Genomic DNA, 9,052 nt, shown 5'->3' on the forward strand with positions numbered 1-9,052 from the left:
AGTCAAGAAAGTAGCCAGGCCTTGCTTTTCTCCCCTGTGCACAGGCAGTTGTGTGTGTGTGTGTGTGTTTTTTTTTTTCCAGACAGGATGGTAAATGGCTTGTGCACTAAAGATGAATTCAAAGGCAGGGTGTCGATACACCTAGGTTAAACAGCATCTTTGTGTGTTCATCCTCCTTCTGTAGGCATTTCAAAGTGCACAAAACCTTCCCTTTATCGTTTTCCCTGTAGCTTCAGCAGCACATTGGGAATCACCATATCAATAGCTTCTTTCAGGCTTTTTCAAGGTGGAAATGACAAAACTGTTTGGGGAAGCAATCCTTGACTTTTCAAGGGTGAAGTGTTTATCTTCTCCTCTTCACTCACTTATTAAGGGGTAAAGCTATCACAGCACTGACTATGTGAACACACAGAGTAAGGTGTTCTGGGTGGAGCTGTCCTTATCCTCCGCAGGAGTGATGAATATGCCACACTCATTTCCCATATACCTCATTTTTATGTCATCCCCAACTCATATTATCCACTTATATTTGATATTATATCTATCAAATTTCTGAAATTCCAAAATAGTAATGAATAACCCCCTGATAGAATACCAAGGATACAGTATATGTTTTTCTTTATGACTAGATTTTTCTTCTCTTTATTTTACCTGTTGGGATTCAGGTAAGTTAACTCAGCTGTTACAAATTGGCATGCTTGTCAGCACTTACCCTTGCCTCAATTTTGTAAACCTCTAAGTTTTATAAGGCTACTAGTGACTTTAGAAGGCAGGACTCTGGTGAGAAAGAACATGGGAATCACTATAAAATATTCTCTGAGGGGGTTGGGGGGCAATGGGGCGATAAGGACACATATGCAATACCTTAATCAATAAAGAAAAAATTAAAAAAATAAATAAAAAAGTGGGGAAAAAATAAAATATTCTCTGAGGATATTCATTGAATATTTTGCCGAGGCCTAAAGGTCAATTAAAATATTGCACATATTTAAGGGAAATAATGAAAATAAGATATCTTTATTTCTTCTAGAAATTATGATACATTTGTACTGAAAATATGGTGGGCAATTTTTGTCAGTTAGCATTGAAAAAAGTATTATTGTTAGAGGAACAGAAAATAAAGCAATTGAAGAGAGAGAGAGAGAGAGAGAGAGAGAGAGAGAGAGAAGAGAAGAGAAGAGAAGAGAAGAGAAGAGAAGAGAAGAGAAGAGAAGAGAAGAGAGAAGAGAGATCACACATAGAAGGGTTGGCATGTTGGGGAACTGGGGTAAGAGTAGGGGCTCCTATAGGAAAATGTACTGGATTTTAGACCTACATTTGGAAAACCAAAGACTGGGCAGGAATCTGATTAATATCAACAAAATCACAAACAACATAGATAAAAGAAAGAAGAGCTTGTTAAGAAATCTTGAAGACCTAACATGAGAGAGGCTCCTTTATAATCTTGAGGGGGACATTTAATATAAACACTGAACAGCATTTGTGGGCTTAGTTGAGAGCAACTAGTTGAGACATTATGATGTGCTACAAGTAGGGAATAAAAACACTCTTAAAAAGGATTGGGGCATATTTATTTAGGGTTGATGGAATTACTAGTATAAATGATTCTCTTGAAAAGCAGGACTAGACATAATCTCCTTTGTATAATTTTGGTTGAAAACACAACACAAGCTGGATGGGTCAAATATGAATCTGATTATTTGTCATGATTTTCATCCATCAGCTCCTGCACTTTATATCATTGTTTGAATCATCACTGAAGAGAAAAATCTAGAAAAGTTCTCTTACAAAACACAATGCCCTTGGTCTCTAAATAATTGAATAGTTAGCTAATTTCTGGTTGGGTTGAGAGACACCCGGAGCCAGATGGAATTTCTAGCTCCATTACTGACATCTACAAATAATGATAGTAATTAATATTTCTATATTAGTTACTGGGTCAGATATGCTAATTTAGTCCTTACAACAACCTTATAGGTAGGTGCTCCTCTTATTCCCATTTTACAAATGGGGGCTCAGGTACAGAGACGTTAACTTGCTGAAGGTCATACGCTTAGTGAGTGAAAGAGCTGGTATTTGAATCCAAGGACAGTGCTTCCCTACTCTGCAACGTTAACCACATGTATGCCACCTACTTCCTGTCAGGTTAATTACAGTGATTTCCACGAAGCAGCAATTTAATGAGGAGGCAGTGTGAAAACTGTCCAGGGATGATCATAGTAAAGGAGGAAATAACCCAACAACAATTAGATTAAATGTTGTGGGGATCAGCAAAAGTATCATTAAGACTCCAAATATTTAGCCGCAGTATATTAACAAATATGTAGACAGTAGCTGCTCTCAACCAAGTGTTAATATATGGTATTATCTGGAAAAGTGTATGGAATATTTACTTTTTCCCCAGCTCTTTTCAGAAGTTATAAAACCCTTCAAACGCTTAGACCCAAAGTACAAATACTCTGACAAATAACATTCTCTTTTAAACTGACATGTTTTAGAGGAGTTTAAAGTGAATGTTTGAGCTGAAGTGTGTTTTAAAAATATCATGACGGACCAGAGGTAGAAATGCTACTAGGTCAACACAAGGCCACGGGAATACTTCAGAGAAAGTAGCAGGCACTGAATTGCTTAGAGACTAGGGGTATGTGTTTGTAAGAGGACTTTTCTACATTTCCCATGCTTTCTCTTCCCCAGCTGGTTTGAGAAAGCTGTGAAATGCAGGAGCTGGTAGTTGAAAATAATGACAAAAAAATTGAATCCTAATAATTGAAACACTCCTTGCCAACTTCAAATGGCCATTTTTTCTCTCCACAGTATATATAGCTAGCTAAAAATGTGGTGTGTTGGTTTAGCCCAATTATTTTCAAGGACTTTCAAAAAAGTCCTTGGCATCCTTTCTTCAAAAAAACTTTCTAGAGAAACCTCATAAGTAAAAGACACAAAACTTAGCTGCTCAAGGAAGTGGGAAGTGTGGTTCATTGCATAGAGTCCCTTCTCTTTGGAGACATCCTACCCTTCCTGAAGGCAGCCTAGACATTTCATATCAAACTGGAAGCCCATTTGATAAATTTCTGGCTTATAAATGTAGGCTAAAATGTTGATATAATAAAGCATGAAATACATTAGTTAGTCCTACCGCTAAGTTTGAAAAATGTGCATTTCAGGTTTTGTCAAGCCAGTACCTTTTGAATACTGTTTTTATTCAAAAACAGGCTAAAACCCATGTTTTCTAAAATGTATTGGCAAAAACCCTCAAATTAACTTTTCCTGATTCAGTTCCATTTAGTAGTTAATATTTTGTTACAATCTTGATGGCACCAACAGGTACAGAATTTATAAAGTAACCAGGAAGGCGAGAAACAAATATGCTAGTTACTTTGAAAACGAGTTTGAACTTCAGTCTATCCCATATATTTTTTTTCCATTTGAAGAGATTGAACTTATGTTATTTGTAATAAAACCTAGCATTATTGGAGAGAATGCCGGTCCTAGGAACCAAATAGGTCAAATGCTCTATTGCCTTTATAGTTTCCTATCATTTTTGTCTTCAAGTGCTTTCTCATCTGCTGGTCTCTAGGGGAAGCTCCGATTCCCCTTTCACTCTACTCTTTCAAATTGCAAAGAGAAGGGGGCTGATATGGATGATTTAATTTTCCAGCAAATGTTTTCAGTGCCTGCTTCTTGTTAGGCATTAAGCACTGCTCTGATACTAGAGGAGGCTCAACATTCCTTCCCTTCACTCAGCCACACTGATCTCCTCATTGTCTTCACACAGAACGTTCTTGCCTCAGGACCTTTGACCTTTCTGTTTTCCCAATCTTGATCACTCCTCTTTCAGATAAGGACTCTCATCCTCATTTTCTTCAGAAATGTTCTGTAAACACTAGAGGCCCGGTGCACAAAAATTTGTGCACTTGGCGGGGGGCGGGGGCGGGGGTCCCTCAGCCTGGCCTGTGTCCTCTCGCAGTCTCGGACCCCTCGGGGGATGACCACCTGCTGGCTTAGGCCTGCTCCCTGGGGGATTGGTACCAAGCTGGCAGTCAGACATCCCTCTGGCAGCCCGGGAGCCCTCGGGGGGGGATGTCCAGCCAGGAGGGAGCAGGCCTAAGCTGCAGTCTGACATCCTTAGTGCTGCTGAGGAGGCAGGAGAGGCTCCCACCACCACCGCCGTACTGGCAGCCATCAGCCTGGCTTGTGGCTGAGCAGAGCTCCCCCTGTGGGAGTGCACTGACCACAGGGGGGCAGCTATTTCATTGAGTGTCTGCCCCCTGGTAGTCAGTGTGTGTCATAGTGACCAGTCATTACCAGTCTTTCTGCTGTTAGGGTCAGTTTGCATATTACCCTTTAATATATAGGATAGAGGCCTGGTGCATGGGTGGGGGCCGGCTGGTTTGCCCTGAAGGGTGTACCAGATCAGGGGGGGGGGTCCCGCTGGGGTTCCTGGCCAGCCTGGGTGAGGGGCTGATGGGTGTTTGCAGGCTGGTCGCCCTCCCTTCAGGGTGGGGGTCCCCACTGGGGTGCCTAGCCAGTCTGGGTGAAGGGCTGCGGGCTGTTTTCATTCTGGCCAAGCCCCCCGGCGACGAAAGCTCTCAGCCTCTCCTTTCTTTCTTTTTTTTTTTTTAATTCTAGGATTTATTTACCTTCTATAATTGAAACTTTGTTGCCTGAGTGGAGCTCAGAGCTGGCTGGCAGGCGGGAAGCTTGGCTTCCTCCATCATTGGGGCAACCAAGCCTCCTGCTTGCTCCAGCTCCGTATCTTCTGGCCGCCATCTTGGCTGGGTTAATTTGCATATAGTTGCTCTGATTGGCTGGTGGGCATGGCTTAAGGTATAGCAAAGGTATGGTCAATTTGCATGTTTGTCTTTTAATAGTGTAGATTATCTTCTCAAAAAGCCTTCCTTCATGAGCCAGTCTAAAATTTCAATCCCCTGTCCTGACATTTTTGAACCCCTTCTCTGCTTTATTTTTTCCCTTTAGGACCTATTACTCTTTTATATACTATTATAGTAATTATTATTTTTTGCTTATTGTGTACCTCTACCTTATAATGTAAGCTCCAGGTGAGTAGGGTTTTAGCTTGCTTTATTCGCTGCTGTATTCTACAATAGTGCCCAACACATAGTAAATGCTCAATAATATGTGTTGAATAAATGAATGCAGACTGACTGGCAGTAGCCATAAATCCATGGGCCTAGATCTTTGAAAACACCACACTGGTAGTTTTCACTCTGGTTTGTGTTAAAAATGGGATTGTGGCGATCTCTGTAGTTATGGCATAAGAGGTGGGGGTGGGAACAAGGAAACAAAACTGTTGCCCATCCCTTTTCTTTTCAAACAGGACACCTCAGCTTTTACCTCTCTGTTATGTTGTGTTTCAGGTAATATTTCATTAGGAGAAAAATTAGTGGAGATAAAAAATTTCAAACTACTGAATGGGGGTAGCAGAAAAGAATGTTTACATGTGATCGTGTAGCCTAAAGTATTTTGATTGTCAGTGTTTCTTCATCCCCACAAGGAAAGTGTAAAAATGAGAGTTATGGGGAATTAGACACAAAAGCCCCAAATTCAATGAGCTTCATATTTGAGAGATTTTAAAAATTGTTGCATGTAAAAGTTATTGTATTTTAATGAATTATTCAAAATTCCCCCCTCCTTCCTTCCTAGATGTATTATTCTACTAGTATATTAACTCTCCATGTAATTGGAAATTACATAGAGAGTTAATATACTAGGGAAAAGGGGACAACAGTGTTATTTATGCATTTATGTTTTGCTTGGAAATTAATCTAAGTGCTATATTGTCCAAAAGCAAAAGTAAGCGAGCATAGTAACAATAGGTCTTAGTTCACGTTCTCCAAAATGTGTCTATTTTCAACACATTTTAAAGCACATGATGACATAAAAATTATTATGACCATGACATAAAGATATGTGAAGAATCTGTATGAAAACTAGATTTTGAACCATGGACAGAAACTACCGTATTTTTCTGTGTATAAAATGCTATTTTTTTCTAAAATCATTAGACTGAAAATCAAGGGGCATCATATACATGGAAGTCAGTCAAGGAGGGAGCTGCACCGGTGCGGGTGCATAGCTGCCCACACCTTGTCAAATAGGCTTCCTCCAATCACAAGCCTTATTGTTACTGACATCAGCTGATGCCGTAATTGGAGGTGGAGGTGGAGAGTGCGCAGATGCAACAGGGACCGGAGAGTTCTGAGCCCATAAAGACGTCAAAAAATAAAAAGATAAATACCGGTAAGCGATTGTCTTACTCTGTAAAATTCAAACTGAATGTAATCAGCTATGCAAAAGAGCATGGAAATAGAGCTACAGAGAGACAATTTGGACCTCTTCCCACTGAGTGTATGATCAGACAGTGGAGAAAACAGGAAGAACAACTCCTTAAGATGCCAAAAAAGAAGAAGGCCTTAAGAAGAAAACCAGCAAAATGTTTAAAATATTGATTTCTTAATTTTGGGTGGGAAAAGTGGTGGGCATCTTATACATGGGGCTGTCTTATACAGGGCAAATATGGTAATCAAAAGATTAATCTGTCTCTATTTATCCTCATATTAACTTGGCTCAGAGCCCTGCTACACAACTACCTCATAATCATTTAACGAACTGGTTTCACATCCAAGGGAATGCAGCCAGAGATGTGCAGGGTCACATAGCTAACTTCTTGGCAGGGTGAGAATTAGAACACAGATCACCGAGTGTTGCCTTACCTCCTGTTTTTCCATGACACATTGCTTCCTTCTTAAACGTCCCTCAAAATGGACATAAATGTGCTTTAGCCCTAGCTGGTTTGCCTCAGTGGACAGAGCATTGGCCTGAGGAGCAAAGGGTCCCGGATTCCATTTTGGTCAGGCAAGTACCTTGGTTCTAGGCTGCTCCCGGCTGGGCCCTGGTCAGGGCTCATGCAGGAGACAACCAATCGATGTGCTTCTCTCACATCGATGTTTCTCTCTGTCTTTCCCAACTCCCCCACTCTCCCTAAAAATCAATGGAAAAATATCCTCAGGTGAGGATTAATAATAAATAAATAAATAAGCTTTATATGTTAATACAGAGCTTTGCTTTATAGAAAATATAAATGTATAGAGCAAACAATGCAAACAGTAACTGACCTATCTAAATTTACAAATTGAAAAAGAACATGCTAACTACAATAAGCATTAGTTGAACAATTACTGAATAATTATTTGAATAGAAGCATAATTGACTAATAATTGATCAATAATTATTATGAGAGAAGAAATACCATTTATCATAAAACTGTAAACATGTAAGACTACCTGGTGAAAATAGATGGGAAGGGAAAAAGGAAAGAAAAGAGAAGAGGTGTGCATGGAGGTTGCGGCAGAGTGAAGGGAATTCTGGTGAGTGGAAATGAGAACATCTGGGCAGGTAGTGTAAAGAGAGCTAAAGCCTACAGTGGTCACAAACAACATAAAATGCAGTGACATGAGCACCTCAGTTTATTATTATTATTTTTACCCTTATATTGTTTCTGCTAAACAAACATAGTGGTTCTTAACTTGTTTTGGTTCAGGGGCCTTTTGGAAATTGGGGTAAAATTATAGACTTCCTCCCTGGAAAAATGCCAATAGGCACAGTGTCCCCAAAGGCCACTAAGAAGTGTACAAAATGTAATTTTCCTTGTTTACCTATAACTGCATTTAATCTCTAGCTCAAGCCTTCATTCTGCTCAGTAGCAGGAACCTAATCTAGCTACTGGCAATGAGCCATCCCTTCAGCAACTTCTCTGTGACTGGGGGTGTGAAGTAACAGCAACATAATCATGACATTTCCTCCTTCTTCCTCTTTCTGGGTTAGTTCTAACCCTGGGCTCTGCTTCTTGTCCTTGGCCTGCTCTGAGCAGGCTTCCCCGAGATGTTCAGCTGGTGTGTGGAGCATCTGGAGTTGGTTCCATCCTCACTTGTTTTCCTGAGCAGCCAGGCCCCCACCATGCTCCATGTGCACAGTTCCTGCAACTCGTCCCTGTTGTGTCCCTTTGTCCAGACTGTAAGATGCTGTCCTGCTTCTCTGTAACTGAGGAGCCTGGGTGCTTGTCCAAGCTCCTAGGCCCCTAATGCTTTGTGAACCCTCACCCTCCCATCTCTGCTCCGGCACATAGTGGAGTTTGTACCTCTCTCCCCTTACTATTAATCCTTAAACCCTTAAACTCAAAAAGCAGTTTCTTTTCCAGTCTCTGGAGCATGGGCAGGTGTAGGACTTCTGACACCGATGCTAGGTTCTCTTCATCCATTTCCTTTTCTTTGTGACAAGTTGGAGGCTCTGGCTGGGACAGGAGAAATGCTTGTCATAAAATATTCTTCTTTTGGGAAGATAAGAAAATGTATATGCACTTCCTTATTAAAAAAAGATACAAAGGATAAATGGAAAAGTAATGAAAATGATTTACCAATGGGGATAGATGGGAATGGAGCAAAAGGGCTGGGGAAGTGAGTGAGATTTCCAAGTGTATATTAAAAAGAAAGAAAGAAAGAAATAGAAAAGTCATGTAATTAAATATAGGCAGAAATGGAACTGCTCGGTTATGCAGAGAAGTTGTATAACTGAGGAAATTAAACTGTTTATCTCTATATATAAAAGCCTAAGTGACCATGTGACTGTGGGACCGTTCGGCCAGTAGCTATGATGTGCACTGACCACCAGGGGAAGAAAAAGAAAGAAAGAAATAGAAAAGTCATGTAATTAAGTATAGGCAGAAATGGAACTGCTCGGTTATGCAGAGAAGTTGTATAACTGAGGAAATTAAACTGTTTACCTCTATATATAAAAGCCTAAGTGACCATGTGACTGTGGGACCGTTCGGCCAGTAGCTATGATGTGCACTGACCACCAGGGGGCAGACGCTCAATACATAGGCATGGAAACATGGAATAGGCTGATGAATCTCAGAAAGAAGGGGGAAGGGGGAGGGTGGGAAGAGATTAACCAAAGATCTTATATGCATACTAGAGGCTCGCAATCTGGGACCTCTTGGGGGATATCAGAGGCTCGGTGCACAGATTCGGCC

The 9,052-nt window shown here is 40.7% G+C and overlaps 2 long non-coding RNA genes across 2 annotated transcripts in view; one reads left to right on the plus strand and one right to left on the minus strand.

The window, feature by feature from the left end:
• Positions 1–7,135, minus strand: part of LOC106728065 — a 122,643-nt gene extending 115,508 nt beyond the window's left edge. Inside the window, exon 1 of the long non-coding RNA XR_001364310.1 lies at positions 7,118–7,135. This is a non-coding gene — a long non-coding RNA (uncharacterized LOC106728065). The remainder of the gene's footprint in view (positions 1–7,117) is intronic.
• Positions 1–9,052, plus strand: part of LOC106728063 — a 105,170-nt gene that overhangs the window by 62,997 nt on the left and 33,121 nt on the right. The window lies entirely within an intron of this gene.

This window comes from Myotis brandtii, unplaced genomic scaffold (genome assembly GCF_000412655.1).
Source record: "Myotis brandtii unplaced genomic scaffold, ASM41265v1 scaffold115, whole genome shotgun sequence".
Lineage (NCBI taxonomy): Eukaryota > Metazoa > Chordata > Mammalia > Chiroptera > Vespertilionidae > Myotis > Myotis brandtii.